Source organism: Rhinolophus ferrumequinum, chromosome X (genome assembly GCF_004115265.2).
Source record: "Rhinolophus ferrumequinum isolate MPI-CBG mRhiFer1 chromosome X, mRhiFer1_v1.p, whole genome shotgun sequence".
NCBI classification, from domain to species: Eukaryota; Metazoa; Chordata; class Mammalia; order Chiroptera; family Rhinolophidae; genus Rhinolophus; species Rhinolophus ferrumequinum.
This window is the reverse complement of record NC_046284.1, coordinates 43495497-43511756: the sequence shown is the minus strand read 5'-3', so window position 1 is coordinate 43511756 and position 16260 is coordinate 43495497.

Below are 16260 nucleotides of genomic sequence, written 5' to 3'. Positions count from 1 at the left end.
CCATAATTGCACGAAATGAAACTCTTCTAAAAGAACGCAACAGCCCTTCCACTTCTTTCCAATGTTTCTTCCCTTAGTTCAATTCTAAATAGCAAAAGCTCATGGCTTTGGGTATTAGAAATTATCTTAGATGCTGGAACACTGTGTCCTTGAAGAGGACATTTTTAGAGGCTGGGAGTGGGAGTTGGACATTGTGGGCATGGCATAGCTTGTCGCACTTCTTGTTTAAAAAAATCGTTTTTATGATCTAAATAATATATGCTTAGCTTGTAAAAATAGAAATATGAAGTAGAATGTTCCTGTCCAGTCCGCCACTGATCCCCCATTGTGTTCACAGTTTGGTGTGTATCATTTTGTGCATGTTTTTATGAATATTCATATATGTATTCATGTGCATAAAATAATAAAATGTGTGACCAATGCCCCACATGTTCTACAACATGCTTTTCATTGAACTGTATGTCAGGAGATCTTTTTCTGCTAGTATACATCTAGTTATTTCATTTGAAAAAATAGTTGCGTAATACCTTTATATGAGTGTGACGTCATTTCTTTAACTTTTATTGATGAATTTTTATATTACTTCTAATTTTTAAAATTATTAAATATTGGTGAAATATACTTCCTTTGACATGGATTTCTGCATACTATTGCAAGTGTTTTTGTAGTATAAATTCACAATAGTGAAATTGCTGGTTCAGAGTTTGGTTTGCCCATCTTTGTGTTTAATAGCGCCTGCCAAATTGCCCTCCAGGAAGGCTACAGCAACTTACATTCCCACTAACAATGGCCATTTCTCCATGCTCTTCCTCACTAATTTCACATATTATTGATCTTTTTAGTCTTTAACAATGAGATAGCTGAAAAAAAACTCCTTTTCATTTGCATCTTTTTTGAGTACAAGTGAGGCTGAACATCTTTTTATATGTTTATTGGCCATCTGTAGTTCTTCTGTGTTGCTATTTTATATTTTTTGCCTGTTTTTCTATTGAGTTGTTATTTCTCATTTTGATAACTAGAATCTCTATATATTTCGGATAGTAATTATTTAACTGTTATCTATGTTGCAAAAATATTAAGCAGTTTATTGTTTATCTTTTAAATTTGATTTTAATGTCTTTCATTGTACATAAATGTTTGAAATTTTTAAAAATCATAATTGTCACTCTATTCCTTTATGAGCCCTCAAACAATTCCACAGTGAACATCCTTGGTCTGTATAATATGCATTTGGCTAATTATTTCCTTTAGATAAATTCCTGGGACTAGATTTGTTCTGCTAATTTTTTCTAGATATTGCCAAATTGTTCTCCATAGTGTTTTTACCAATTTACACTTCAACCACAGTATATAAAACTACACTCTGTTCCTCCTCTTGATGTCTTATGATAATTCAGGTTTCGCTTCTTAAATCAATTGCTAGGCAGGAATTCATATTTGGCACCACAAAAGGTTTGGAACAGAAATCCCTAAATGTACATGAAACACATGTAATACATGTTTCACCTTCAATTATTTAAGCAAACATGGTTTTAAATTCATTTCTAGAACTGTGTCAAAAGCATTTTCTAACATCAGGTGCCTCTAAATTCACTGTGAAATGAATGGCCATTTAGAGTCATTTCTGCTGGCAGCAGCCACAGCAGCAGACAATGGCGAAGTAACGTTAGAGATCTACCACTTAAGACACTTGGAAAAAAGCTACAGCTGCATCTTCACTGAGCTCTGAGGTCAGCTAGACTGGTTCCAGAATTTTCCAGAAGCTGAGTGCTGTGTAGGAGTCAGCTTCTGTCCTATGTGGTGTCCTGCAAAGAGGACCAGTTTGAGGCCCTCCTATGAGAAGTTATTCTAACAGAAATAAATACTGATGTCACCCTCTGCAAAGGGAATAGTGGCAAACAGGTATAGGTGTAGACTTTCCCCTCACTCTGCCTGGGCTTCTTATATCTCTTTTCTGCCAACAATCAGATATGGTCAAGGGGAATTTGGTGTTTGCTTTAGGCCAAGAGTAGGATCTATAGATTAGGAGAAGATGGAAATCAGAGTGATTGTGTGGCTTAAAGAGCTACCTTGTCTGAAGAGAGTCAGTAGCAACCTTAAAGTCCCTTGGGGGTGGCAGAGCAGTGGAGGGAACATGAATGAGTGGTGACAGTTGCAATCCATTTTACCGGTGGAGAAGACACATCTGGAAAGGAGAAATGCTCTGAGAGATGGACATTTCTGGAAAAAGCTCTGGACATAATCCTCTGCCCCAACACTTGCTAGTTAAAAATTGGGCAACTTCTCTCCCCTAGGGATAGATACAGGTGCCTTTAAAGTGCAGATTCCTAATTTGATAGATTTCTGAATGTCCTTTGTACTTACCCATCATTCACTTTACCTAGTGTGGTATGTAGACAGCCTGACCTGGGATGCCTTTGAGCTGTCAGAAGATGGGTGGGTTATTATCCCTAAAGGAATAATTTGGATTATTTGAACTATTGATAATTATGATTTGTGGTTTCCCACAATCTATAGACCCTACTCTTGGCCTAAAGCAAACACCAAAATCTTGGTATTTGGCAAATGGCTTTAGAGCCTATCTATTTGTTTTCATTTGTTTGTTTACATGTTTTGTCTTTTAAAGGTTTGGAATAGAGCGAGGATAGTTCACAGAGGAACTGATGGCCAGATAAAATAATTATTAATCTTTGCTGTCTTAAAAAAAAAGCTTTGGTTGTTAAGCTAATGAATGTCCCATCTTAAAGCTAAGTGTCTTTTCTTCAATGCTGAATAATTTAAAACTGAAACATTATAGCCACAAGCATGGTCTCTACACTTAAATCATGTGATACATTTCTCCTTATGGGTGGCCATAAAGGGAAAGGTCATATTTTATTTTATTTTTAAAACTGTGCTTGATGCTTTTAGTACAACTGGGGTTGTCATGTTTTGTTTTCTAATGAATTGTTCCACAAAGGTAGCATTGCTTTTTAACTCTGATTAGAACCAGGAGTTCTAGTTCTCCATACTTAAACTCGAAAGGAAAAATCTCATTAGGAGGCAAAGAGAGTCAGTAAATGAAGCTTACAGTGAATTGAGAAGCAAAAGACCTGGGTTCCAGTTCTGGTTTTGCTAGTAATTAGCTGTGTGACCTTGAACAGTGCTTAAACATCTCTGAGTCCCACACTCCTCATGTATAGAATGAGGACAGATTTAGGAATAGATTATCTATGTCTATATTGTAGTGCTTTTCATTTAAACAAAGCATATTTGTCTCCAAAGTCAAAGCTTGCTTTGTGACAGAATCACTTGGGGTCACTTTTAAAAATATATTTGAGTCCCCACTTTGACCAACTGAATCTGAGACTCCATGAGTGGACCCAAGAAATCTATCTGTTAATTAGTCCCTTAGATGATTCAGAGAAACCTGTAAACCCCTCTTCCCATGGTAACTTTCAGGAGACAAGATCCCCTGGGTTTTCTGGCCTGAGGGAACAAAACCATTCTCCAAAGTGGTAAAGTCTAGGTGTTTCAGTAGCTGTGGCTTAGGAACCTATCATAAGAGACTGCATTTAGGAGGCTGGTTTTTGTCCTGGTTCTCTGGGGTTGGTTTCTGCACAGGTGAGTGGAGAGCAGAATGTTCTTTTAGTAAGAGCAAATTTGGATGAACAAACTGACCAGCATATTTCATGCCTTTTGGCACACAATCTTCAGTAGAAGCATTTCTGAGAAAGGGCACAGTGGTTTCCAGAACTCTCCCCCTTTCTGCCCAAGCTCTCCTTTGAATCCCATTTGAAGTTTCTATGCCTCCTTTGACTTTTTAAACTTTACTCTGTTTCTCTCTTCTTGTTTCATGGGATTTCATGCCCTAACTTACCTTTACCCTTATCATACTTTAAGCACTTTCTCCCCTCCTATCACCCCTCCCTTCATCACATCACTGACTTGTTTTTCTTCAGTCATAGGCACTCCATCAATACTATCCTGCCCTCTAAATGCCAAAAGGAAAGGAGTAAGCATCACTGTCCACAACTTTGTCCCAATTATTTTCTTATGTCTCAGCCCTCAGTTCTCATTTCATTATGGGGGAAATTGGAGCTAGAGAAATGCTTCAAGGAAAACTTTCAGAGACAGCAAGTCTTCCTTTTTATAAATAGCTACCCTTAATTGAGCTGTGTGCCAAATACTGCACCACTCTTTCAGCATGCATTATCTCATTGAATCCCTGCCACAACTCTATCAGGTAGGGACAATTAATATTCTCATTTTACAGAGGAGAAAACTGAGGCTCCGAATGTGACTTGCACACATTCATTCTGCTGGTGAGTAGCAAAGCGGGTCTGTCTGTCTGGTCCTGGAGCCTGCACGGTTAAACAGAGTATTCTGCTGTTAAGGGTAGTGATAAGGCTGTGTTATACCAAAGAAGAATGTATGAAGCAACAGATTTTTCTGGGTGTTAAGAGTCTGAGCGCTGAAGGGTCTGAGTAACTTCAAACACCAGGAGAGAAAGGGAGTTTGTTTTAATGGCAGAGTAATGTTGCCAGGGCTATTATGTGTCATTGTAGGGGTGGGGTTAGGATATTAGTTTTTATTCTTGATAATTGATAACTAAGTAAACCTGTGACATTGGCATTGAGAAGTAAATTACTGAGACCCCTGTGACTACTGTTAGTTTCATATATCATGGGGATGTGAAACATACTTGTTATTTTTTTCCTTCCGCTCCCATCAGGAAGCTGGTGTGAAGGGTATAGATGCACAGTGGTCATGAGTGCCTTCCGGGATGCTCTCAGCTAAAGGGGGACAGCACAAGAGGAGATAGCCAGGCGAAGGCCCAGAATAGGGTGAACAACAGTCTTGTTGCCTTGGATTTGTGGGTTTTCAGCTCACCCATGTCCTTCTTGTCTGATTCTCATTATCAAGCTTGCAGCATTGTAGCAAGGGATATTTGGCATGACCGTATGGACTCATTGAACTTCTGAGCACAACATATCCATGCACAGAGAGTTTCAGGATATACCCACAGCATCAAGTCCATCCTCAAACCCTAACCTGATACCCCATTTGAAGGAGCCCAACTTTTCACTTTGAATGTAGTACATGGATCAATTTAACATTGCTGCACGAAAACCTTTGTTTTTTGTTTTCTTGACTCTTTCCTAAAGAGATCTTGTACTGGCCATAATTTCTCTAAAACCCTCTTTTGAGTTGGAGCTGTCAGATGAAGACCTCCACCCATTTTCTGAAGTGTCTGTCTTCTTGTCATTTACAGTCATGAGTGTCTATAAGCATCAAGGTCTTATAAGGTCTCTGTCACTTGCTCCATGTCTAATGCTGGACAAGTCAGTTTACCTATCTAGACCTCAGTTCTCTCATCTGTAATGACCCCAATTCTCCCTTTTCTATGCAGATATTAGACCAATCAGATCATTGCATTGCAAACAAACGGTTCGAGATATATGATTGTGGTTGTCTTCAGTTTAACCTGGTAAAAGAGCTGTTTTGGAGGAAAAGAGAAAGTAGTGTAAGGTTAAAGGGCTGGAAGCTAGAATCATTTGCTTAAGTTCAATCCATGTTCCATCTCTTGCAAAGTTTCCTAAGCATCTGTGGGGACAGAGCCAGGAGTGCAGTTTCCAGGCTCTCGCCCTCATTTGGAAAGGAGCTCACTCAGGTAGTAAATGGCCATCAACTGTGATTGGATAGCCATCAGCTGTGGCTAGTTGTCCGTCAGCTGTAACCAGTGAGTCATTGGCCACCAACTGCTGTGGCTATTCTAGCAGGAAATGGGGGCTAGCAAGCAGATGGTGGCTGGCAAGGGTGGAGTGTGGATTGTGGATCGTGTGGCTGCTGCTTCCTGTGTCTCCAACCCAGCCGCCAGCGAGAATAGGGTGGTATGACTACCCTATCTATGGCTCCATGGGTGTTCCCTTTTGGCCTCACCATGTCCTACGTTCTTGTATGGGGAGCGGGAGCTGAGACCCCGTATGCCACCCTGCATGACACCACCTAACAGCCTTAGCTCTGTGTCGTGTGGGAGATCCTGCTTGCTGAGCCATTTGTCGTGCAAGGTGGCCTGCGGGGTCTCTGGTCCCGCTCCCCACATAAGAATGCAGGATATGGCTAGGCCAAAAAAGAGCCATAGATAGGGGAGTCATACCACTATAGTCTCACTGGAGGCACTATAGTCTCACGGGAGGCTGGATCCACACGACCTGCAACGTGCTGTCCGCTTCTCTGCCTGACAACCCACCGACTCGACTCTGGACTCACTCTCCAACCAGCACAGCCGAGGCAGTTTATATCAGAGGCTAATTGGCTAACTCGTAACAGATGAGGGTCAATTAGCCACAGCTGACGGCCATCTACTACCCGAGCCAGCACCTTTCCGCATGAGCCCGAGAGCCTGGAAACTGCTCTCTGGGACTCTGTCCCCACACTCCACCCCTACAGGGTCTCGCCTGACAATTTACTTGACAAGCATCTTCCGTGAAGGTCCCTGTGTCATATTACCTTACAGGCACCTATGGAAGGAAAGAAACCTTAGTCTTGGGAATCAACAATGGCAAATCCCTTCCATCTGGGAGGATACATGCTAGCTTTTTGTCCTGGGAAAGGAGGGTCGCTGCCACTGGCACCTTTCCCGGTTTGTGGTACCAGACCTTTATGGCAGTGCTTGGGGTCCCTTGAATAGTTTCAACATGTAACAGAACAGGAGACCCCATAATAGGCCCTAGAGAGAGCACATAGTTTCCCCACAAAATCATCCCGGTATTGGGACTTCTGTATACTACGGTCACTTGCAGTGGCCACTCAGCCACCACCCCTGGCATCACTTGCAAATCATGAGTCAAACCAGCCCCCCATGGGGCTATCAGGCCCAACCACCGACAGTGGGGGCTTTTCACCTGCCAGGGCCAAGTCCGTTGCTGCCATTCCCCTGCTTTCAAGCATGTGGGTGCTGGCAGCAAAATGTTTCCATTCCTGCTGTAGCCTGGCTTTAACAGAGTCCCATTTGTGGTAACTTGTAATTGAATGGGACAAGCCGTTCGAGGTAGCAGAGCTTCTACTGGTGCAGGCCTTCCCTTCCGTGGTCTTTCATTCAGGATTCTCAAGACGTCCCATAGACGCAAGGCCCAGTCACGCATCATGGGAGGGTGTTTTGACACCCAGAAGCCTTGCTTCAAAAGGGGGGAGGGTGAGGGGATTGGAGGGCAATCGGTGACCATAGGATGGCCACGGGCTTGAAAATTAATCTGGGGAACGTAATTTGGTGGTTACCAGAAGGTAAAGGGGTTGGGGGGTGGGGGATGAGGGTGAGGGGGATCAAATGTATGGTGATGGAAGGGGAGCTGACTCTGGGTGGTGAACAAACAATGTGATTTATGGATGATGTGATACAGAATTGCACACCTGAAATCTATGTAATTTTACTAACAATTGTCACCCCAATAAATTAAAAATAAATTAAAAAAAAAAAAGGCTGTTGTAGTGTTCGATCATGCAGGCTGCTTGTGGGTTATACGGGGTATGAAACAACCGTTGTACATCCATCCTGGCAGCCCAGCGCTGCACTTTTTGCCCTGTAAAATGGGTACCGCTGTCACTTTCAATGACTTGGGGGCACCCATAGAGGGCGCACAGCCATACAAGAGCGATAACTGTATGCCGCTGATCCGCAGCTGGACACGGCCAAGCAAACATCAATCCTGTAGCAGTGTCCACTGCTGTGAATGCATACATAGCATTGCGGGCATTAGGCAAAGGTCCAATGTAATCCACTTGCCAGCGAGTGAGGGGCACCCTCCCTCTCGTAATCTGCTGTGTCTCCCGGGGGAGCCTCTGCCTTTGGGGGCTGTCCTGGGCACAGATGGCACAATCATAACAGGCATCTGCTATCTCCTGCCATTTCAAAGGCAGACACCAGCGTCTGCTCACCTGCCACATGGTTCGGCTTCCAGCGAGCTGCAATTTCCTATGCAGCCAATGGGCCACATCAGTGGCAGGAGCCCGTTCTAACCATCGGACCCGTGCTAGGGCATCTGCTTCATCATTACTTGGGAACACTAAGGGGGAGTGACCTGTGACATGCATTAGGGTCACCTCCTTTCTCTGCCCTAGGTCCCAGAGGTCCTGCCACATGGCTTGATCCCACAGTGGACGGTGTCCTACCGACCAGTTTTGGTATTTCCACATAGGGAGCCACAATGCTAGGCCCTGGAACACCACCCCACTGTCAGTACAAATAACAAGGGGACCAGACTCGTGGCTGATTATCATCCACACAGCCCGTAGCTCAGCCCACTGGCTACTCTGGCCTGTCCCAATATCAAACCAAATGGTGTCTCTTTTGGGCTGCACACGAATAGCCATCCAAACGGCTGCAGTTCCTCTAGTAGAACCATGGGTAAACCAGGCATCCTCAGGCACTGGGGGCTGCCCTTCTTTGTAGGGCGAGGGCTCCCAGTCCTCCACTCTAGGCAGAGTGCTTGGCTCAGCCTGTGCTACAAGCTCCATAGGCCCCAGGACCTGTTGTAGCTCTGTGCTCAAAGGGCTTCAACTAAGGTTGCTATGTTGCTCCAAGTAGGCACCCCACTTGGCGAGGGTGGTGGTCTGTGCCACCCCCGTTTTGGGTCCTTGGGCCCACGTACAGACCCACCACTGGACAGGATAGGTTGTTCGAACCAACACCCATGCCATTCCTGTGATGGCTTCTGTGGCCACTAGGGCTGCGTACACAGTAGCCAGCTGTTTCTCTATTAGAGAGTAGCGAACCTACGCTCCTTTCCACAATTGGGACAAAAATCCCACTGGCAACTGGAGACACTCCTGCCATTGCCAGAGGCCCCAAGTGTACCCTTTTTGGGTTACGTGAACATCAAGTTCAAATGGGCAACCAGGGTCTACTAATTGCAGAGCCTGTGCCTGCTGCACTGCCATTTTGTGGCAACAAAGCATTGCTCTATGGCCTCTGTCCAATCCCATCAGGCCCCCCTTTTTATCATGTTATACAAGGGCCTTGCCTTTTGTGCTAAATGGGGTACAGACACCCGCCAATATCCTAGCAGACCCAAATACGTCTGCAGTTAGGAGACTTTGGTCGGCCAGGGAAAGGCTTGTATTTTGTCAATCATCGCCTCAGGTATGACCTTTGTCTTACCCGACCACACAACACCCAAAAACTTGACGGATAAGTCAGGACCTTGGAACTTTTCGTCATTCACTGCCCAGACACGTGACTTCAGGTGGTGGAGAAGAGAGGGAGCTTCTTGCTCTAAATCTGAAAGAGAATCAGATGTTAGCAAAATATCATCGACATAATGAAACAAGGCCACAAAGGATGGGTGATCCCTCTGTGCCAAATCCTGGGCTACGAGCCCAGGGCAGATAGGTGGACTGTGCAAGTATCCTTGCGGAAGGACTTGAAAAGTCCACTGCCGCCCGTCCCAAGTAAAAGCAAACTGCTCTTGACACTCGGGAGCAATGTCAATGGAAAAAAAAAGTATTGGCCAAGTCCACTACACAGTGATATGCTCCCAGGTGGACATTCAGACGATCCATCAAATCATGTATTGTCACCCCAATATATTAAAAAAAAATCATGTATTGAAGGTACTGCTGTGTGCAAAGGTGGTGTCACCTTATTTAACTCCTTATAGTCCACAGTCATTCGCCAGGTCCCATCTGGCTTCTTGACAGGCCATACTGGGGAGTTAAAGGGACTGTGCATTGGCCTCACAATATGTGCCTTCTCCAATTCCAATACTGTACGACCAATCTCCTCCTGTCCTCTTGGCAGGCGGTACTGTCACACTGTAACCACGCGCTGGGGCTGTGGCAACACTTGAGGAGGGTGGTGAGCATGCCCACGTGTCACCGCTTTCACCACCCGGATCCGGAGACGGAACTCTCCTACCGACGTCTGTAAACTGAGGCCAGGTAGCACGGCGACCCCTAGAATATATTCTGGAACGGGGGAGACATAAATCTTGTAGGTACGAAGAGGAAGCCTTCCTATACCCAGTGGTAAGGAAACAGCTTTTACAGTCACAGTCTTTCCCCAGTAGCCATCAATACAGATTGCTGGTCCGGGGAACAGTTCTGGGTTCCCATTAACAAGACTGCAATCTGCGCCAGCATCAACTAGGGCTAAAACCCTCTGCACAATAGAAGGGGACCAATGTATGGACAGTTCCATGTGGGGCCTCTGGTCCCTGCTCGTCCCCTCTGACCGGGTACCTTGGCCCCACCTATAATCAAGGGGAAAGGAGTCAGCCTCAATCTGCTGCATGAAGTCCTAGAGGGACAAGTGTCGAGCGTTCCCAGATTTTTCCTTCAGGCTTCTCCGGAATTGTTGTTCTGGATGCAACTGTTTCCAAAGTTCCAACAAGAGTGCATTGGGTTGTTGGTCTATTTTCTCCCATTGACCCTGCTTCCACAAGATCACGCCACATCTGCGCGCGTGTTGCTCTCTGAGGCCCGCGACCTCACCCCTTTACTTTTGATTTGGGCTTCCTGGTCTCAACTGCTTGGACCTCCTGTCTTAACTTCCTTTGCCTCCGGCTTTCAACATCCCCTAGGGTGGCCATGGCAGTTGTAACTTCATGGATCCGTCACCCCACATATGGTGTAAGAATGGGAACCAAGGATCCAAAAGGACTCATAGGTACAGTATCCAAAACCAAATCTCTCATGCTGGCTGTAAAAAGCTCGTCATCCGCCCCCTGCATATTAGGGTTGAAAATAGCACATCTCATACTCATTTAATGGATGATTTGAGTAAGTTCCGTACATGACTGCCATTGACTCAGTGTCTGGCAGCTCGCCAGCCTGTCCCCATACTGTGCGTACCTCAGCAGTGAGTCACTCCATTAGAATGTGGTTGCCCTGGTCTTGGGCCAACCTATGGCAGTTCTGTAACCTTTGTCAAAGGGACGGATGCACTGTCACAAAGACTAGCTTTTCCATCTTGCCTAGGGAGCAGTGAATGTTGTCTGCTCCCTCATCCCATAAACGTAATAGCCAAGCAGAGCCGGGCTCTCCATGGTGCTGGCTGTACCACCTCCCCAGCTCCTGCAACTCTGGGAGTGTAAGGGGTGTAGGTTGTGAACTCAGTCACAGCTGGGTTGCCTGCAGCAACGCCCACGGGGCCCAAAGTTTGTTCACATTTTACCCTTTGCTTCAAAATTGGCCAGGCTTGGGGGTTGGGAGCTACATTGTCTCCACTAGCTTCCTCCACCTCTGTCTCAGAGTCTCCACTTTGGGGCTGCTCTTCTAACAGGCGGACCCGTGTTTCTAGCACTTCCAACCGGGACACCTAGTCCGGCACCTGGGCCATTTCATGAAGCACACTTTCCATTTTGCGACTCAAGGCCATGAGGAACATCCAGCCCACGCGGCAGGCTGTAGCCTTCGCCTCCTCTAACAACCGCTCATCCAAACCCTGCAAGGCCCTCTCCATGCTGGCCGGGGAGCCATACACATCCTCTCATCCCTCCTTGGGGGTCCAACTCCTGAGAACAGTGGCCACCGGGCACCACATACTGTGTGGGGGCCATCTGTCGTCCTGCCCAGATTCAGACGCCATTCCTACCTGGTCGGAATCTTGCTCTCCCTGCCAAGTGTTTGAGTGGGTGGTGGCCTCGGTGTATAATGTCCATAATCCTCGGAACCTGCAGCAGAAGCAGATCAACAAAAGGAAGATAATGCTTTCCATGGCCAAGAGGGTGGTGTGCCATCTGGAGGCTTGAGTCTCCCAGGCAGACCGTGCCTCCGGCTTTGGCGTCGCTCCTCATAGGCCTCCCAAAGCTGAAGTTTTACATGCACAAACTGCTCCACCATGCTTTGATAGGTTTTGGCCGGCACCATACCCTGCTCGCTGCGCCATTTGTCGTGCGGGAGACCCTGCTAGCTGCGCCATTTGTCATGCGGGGCGGCCTGCGGGGTCTCTAGTCATGCTCCCCACATAAGAATGCAGTATATGGCTAGGCCAAAAAGGAACACCCACGGAGCCATAGGTAGGGAGTCATACCACTATAATCTCACTGGAGGGTGGAGTCACATTACCTGCAACCTGCTGTCTGCTTCTCTGCCTGCCAACCCACCTACTCGACTCTGGACTCACTCTCCAACCAGCGCAGCCCTGGCAATTATATCAGGGGCTAATTGGCTAACTGGTAACAGCTGAGGGTCAATTAGCCACAGCTGAAGACCATCTACTACCTGAGCCAGCACCTTTCTACATGAGGCCAAGAGCCTGGAAACTGCTCTCTGGGCCTGTGTCCCCACACTCTGTAAAATGCAAAGTGTAACAATTACATACCTACTTAACAGAGTTATGGTATGGAATCAAAGAGATAATACATGTCAAGGGCCTGTCCCATAGTCGGTGCTCAATAAATGACAGCTATTTTTCATTATTGTTGTTATTATTAGTATTAGTATTAGAACATGAAGCTCTATAGAGAAGTGTGAGTACCCAGGCATTTTGGACAAGTCACTTAGTCTCTTTAAACTTCAAAGTCTTCACCTGTTGTGGGGACAGAGCCCCAGAGAGCAGTTTCCAGGCTCTCGGCCTCACATAGAAAGTTGCTGGCTCAGGTAGTAGATGGTCATCAGCTGTGACGAGTTGGCCATTGGCTGTTACCGGTTAGCCATTAGCCACTGATATAACTGCCGTGGCTAAGCTAGCAAGTTGTGGCGTGGTGGTGAGGCGTGGTGTGGCAGAGTGTGGATTACGGATTGCAGAGAGGCTGATTACAGCTAGCAAGTGAGGTTGGTTGGCAGAGACAAGTGGATGGCGGGTTGCAGATCGTGTGGCTCCTGCTTCCTGTGTCTCCAACCCAGCTGCCAGTGAGACTATAGTAGTATGACTCCACTACCTATGGCTCCGTGGGTGTTCCTTTTTGGCCTCACCATATCCTGTGTTCCTATGTGGGGAGCAGTGGGACCAGAGACCCCACATGACACCGTGCATGACACCTGTGTAATGGGGCTAGTATTAGGAGCTACCTCTTAATGTTTTTTGAAGAATAAACAAGACGATAACTGAAAAGTTCTCAGCATACTGCCTGGTACATAAAGTTGTTCAAAAAGGTATTGTTATTATCAGTCAGTTGCCAACCTCAATGACCGTGTAGAGCTTTTGGTCCCTGGCTTCTCAGTGTCTGGGTCATCTTTGGGCCTCACTCCCACCCCAGCAGTTGTTTCTGATGCCTTTGAGGTATGCTTTGTTTGGGGTAAACAGAGGAGATGGCCTTTTTGCATGGGGACCTCCTGAGACTGAGAGGGCTTCCTGCAAAAGCACTGCACAATGTCATGTGGGCACTACTTCTAGGCATGTAAATGGTTCACAAAGTAACAAACATGGGGACAAAGCAGACGCTGCTTACTCCCACAGGAGCCTGGCCCCCTGCAGCACAAAGTTCTGTTAGTTGCCCATCCCACACCTCCTTTAGCAGCCCTATATTCCCTTCTGGCATTCCTCCAAGACAACAGGATGGAGAGCCCTGCCATTCCTCCCCAAGTAATACATCAAGTAAGGCAACCAGATGCTACCATAGTGACAATTCCTGACTGATCAATAGAGCTGGGAATTGCCCTGGTGACAGGGCCTACCTTAAGGGGGGGCACCTCCCAAGGTCTGACCTGCTTCAGCCTGGTGACCAAGCAACCTGGCCTGCCCACTGCTGGCTGTGTATGAATCTCTGAGCTTTTCTCTATACATTAATTCCTACCTCTGAGGCCCCAGAGTGACCATTTCAGGCATACGTTGCCCTCATTTGATCTCCCAGTTTGTCTGCCTTAGTTCAATCCTCATTATTTCTTTCTTAATCTATTCAATATTATTGTTGCTGTAGTTATTTGTGCTATTAGTAATGGAAATAATAGCTAACATTTGAGTGCTTATTATGTGTTAGGTGCTATGCTAAGCATTTACTTGTATTATCTCATTTAATATAACAATAAACCTGGGAAGTAGGCATTATAAATGTTCTAATTTTACAGAAGAGGAATAATAATAGTTAACATTTATTGAGTGCTTACCATGTGCTACGCCCTATGCTAAATACCTTATATGTATTTTCTCATTTAATCCTCATAATAACCTTATGAAGTAGGAACTATTATTATTACAAGTGGTATCTGTTGGCCTTGAGTAGTAAGGGTCAGATGGGAACTTTGATACCTATGGAATATTCAGAAGGGGTTGCATGACCCAATAGGAAATTTTTGGTACTTTGACAACCAGGCCTTCCTCACTACCCCTTCTACATTTCCACCAACTGCTCGGGTAGAGTAGACATTGCTCATTCTGAATCCTGCTGGGGCCCTGGCCCTGGCTGGAGATATGAGGGCCATACCAACCCTAACTTCTTGCAGCAGAAAAGGAGTGGTGCATCCTGCCCACCCTGGGTTGTTTTGGGGATAGCTGAGATCAAGCTAGGGTGGTAGCATTGTGGAAGTTAGCAAACAAAGGTCACATTTCTTAGCCTGGAGTTTTAGGCTTTTACTATATGACTATAAATGACTATAACATATATTTCTAATATTGTCTACTTAACACGGATCCCATCCTCCAGCCACACCTACCCCTATCCCAAGAACACATTTTGTACACTAATACCCATTTCCATGCCTTTACTCATGTTGTTCTACTGTGTTGTCTCCAAAAATCCTTCTCAGACCATTTCACTCCTTTATGATTTTGTCCTTTCATCCCAAAGACACATACTGAGCATCTATTATATACTATGTGCTGTGCTAGGCACTTAGAATATGATTATAAGTAAATCAGACATAGGCCCTGCCCTGATGGAGCTCATGGTCTAGTGGAGGGGACAGACAGTAAATAAATAAATCCAGACACATATAATTATAAGTTTAATAAATGTTATGAAGGAAAAGAACAGGGTGGTATAAGACACAATAGAAAAGGAGACTTAATTTATATGGGAGGAGAATCAAGATAGGCCTTTCTGGGGGAAGTGACATGGAAGCTGAGACCTGAAAGATGAATAAATATTAACAAAGACAATTCCAGGCAGGGGGAACAACTTGTGCAGACACCCTGAGTTGGATGCTTGCCATACTCAACCAACTAAAAGAGGCAGTGAACCAGGGCAAAAGTGGTGCTCAGTAAGGTTGGAGACCATGCAGGGCCATGCATGCCACAGTAAAGAGTCCTCTCTTTATGCTGAGTGCAGTCGGAAGTCACTCACATGTTTAAGTGAGGAATCAAATTAATTGAATTCATATTGTTTAAAATGTCACTCTGACTACTATACAAAATTGGACTGGAAGGTGGCAAGAATAGAAATAGAAGCAAGATAGGAGGCCAGGACAGTAGTCCAGGAAGAGAGATGCTGGCCGCCTAGATTAGGAGATGGCAGTGACTATAGAGAGAAACAAGCAGATTCAGGATACATTTTTAAAACTAGAGCGAAAAGGACTTGCTAATGGACTGGATATGGGGGCTAAGTGGAGGGAGCAATCAAGAAAGACTTCCTTGTGTCAGGCTGGAGCAAAGTGGATGTCAATACCACTGATGGACATGGGGCGTGTATCCTAAAGCAGATTCGGAGTTTAGCTCTCCTGTGCCACAATTTGGTCTACAATGCTCATTTAGCATATTTCCTATAGTACTTTGTTTTGATAACAGTTAAGAGAAGTATATTTGTGGTCTCCCTAGGTAAGTTTTAAAGTCTTCAAAGACACTGACTATGTCTTACTCATGTCTGTATTCCCCAAAGCACCCAAGACATAATGTATTGAAGACTGACTGATGAATTAACGGAAGGAACTCCGTTCTCTTTCAACTTTACTCTTCTCAATAAGGCATCAAACATGACTCTGGATTACGCTTTTCTTTTTTGAATGACATACTCTCGAAGAGATATGTGCTTTGATACAGACCTTGAACTGCATTCGGTCATTAATCACCTTTTGAGCAATTGCTGCTATGTCAGCATGATACACAGGCATACCTAACCTTGGTCCTCAGAACATCCTCTAGCAATGTGGTAAAGGCTGTGTTCATAGGAGAAAGGCCTGATGGGAGTATGCAGGCTGGTTAAGAGTGGGAAGAGGAAAACGCGTGGCCGGTGGCGGCGGCGGGGGCAGCGGGAAAATCCCAGCCCGCGGCGGAGTCTCAGCTGGTGGTGGCGAAAACCACGGTGGCACCCGCAGTTCTGGGCACACACAGGATCCCAGGGGGGAACGGAGAGCACAGAGACCAGGAGGGCCCAGCTTAAGAGGCACAAGATTCAACATATCCAGAGG